Source organism: Ixodes scapularis, unplaced genomic scaffold (assembly GCF_016920785.2).
Source record: "Ixodes scapularis isolate PalLabHiFi unplaced genomic scaffold, ASM1692078v2 PGA_scaffold9__187_contigs__length_104089568, whole genome shotgun sequence".
In the NCBI taxonomy this organism is placed as follows: Eukaryota; Metazoa; Arthropoda; class Arachnida; order Ixodida; family Ixodidae; genus Ixodes; species Ixodes scapularis.
The window spans coordinates 40,734,609-40,735,481 of record NW_024609884.1 but is presented as its reverse complement, the minus strand read 5'-3'; positions in this window follow the sequence as shown (position 1 = coordinate 40,735,481).

The following is an 873-nucleotide window of genomic DNA, read 5'->3' as shown; positions in this document are numbered from 1 at the left end:
AATTGTTACTGGAATTATTATATGTTTCAATTTGTACGTACTGAAAACCCTGCATTTCTGTAGGCACATCCCCTGTTATCTTCTTTCTGGTCCCTGTATCTTGCGTCTTATTTTTCCCTTAGCTCCCATTTTTTGCAAAAAACAAAAAGCAAGTTTTTGTTAGTCAAAGATTACACAGCTACCCTCCAGCTTTGGGGTAGAATAATAACTAAATTAAGAATTGCAACAAATTTCTTACAGGGGAGTCATTCACCTCTTTACACTATGATTACAGGAAGGAGGTTGAGCACTGTACGGGAAAAGGTCATCAATGTGTGTTCTGCACTCTACCTGTTCTTACAACCTAGGTGAGTAGTTGTCTCATACAGTGGTACATTGTAGCACATAAGACAGTATGGGAAAAATCGTATTAATTACTTTCTCACATATGCATAACCCAGTCTGTTTGGAAACAAACATTTTGGAAAACTGACATGTTGACTGCTACCCGAGGGTTTCCAGGACTGAGGTCCCCTTTCAAGTTGTTCCTACCAGCTCTGACTATGTACATGTTTTATTTAAGCCAAACTGAATTGTAGTAGCATGATGTCTCCTACCAAGTGCCGTCCCAACTACACTCTACCAGGATGCCGGAAACCAAAGCCTGCATTGGAAAGGTAGCCGGGTCGCCTCAGTCCATCTGTCCTACTACCTGATACAATGCCCACCACCTCCAAAATCCCTGCTCGCCCTTGCCGCTACCTGTACGCTGGAGCACTGATGCTCTCCAGCAATGTCGCCAGCCTATCTTCGGTGTAAGGCAAAAACAAACCAATATATATATATATATATATCAGGGTGTCGAACCGGAACCGAGCCGAACCGAAAACCGGA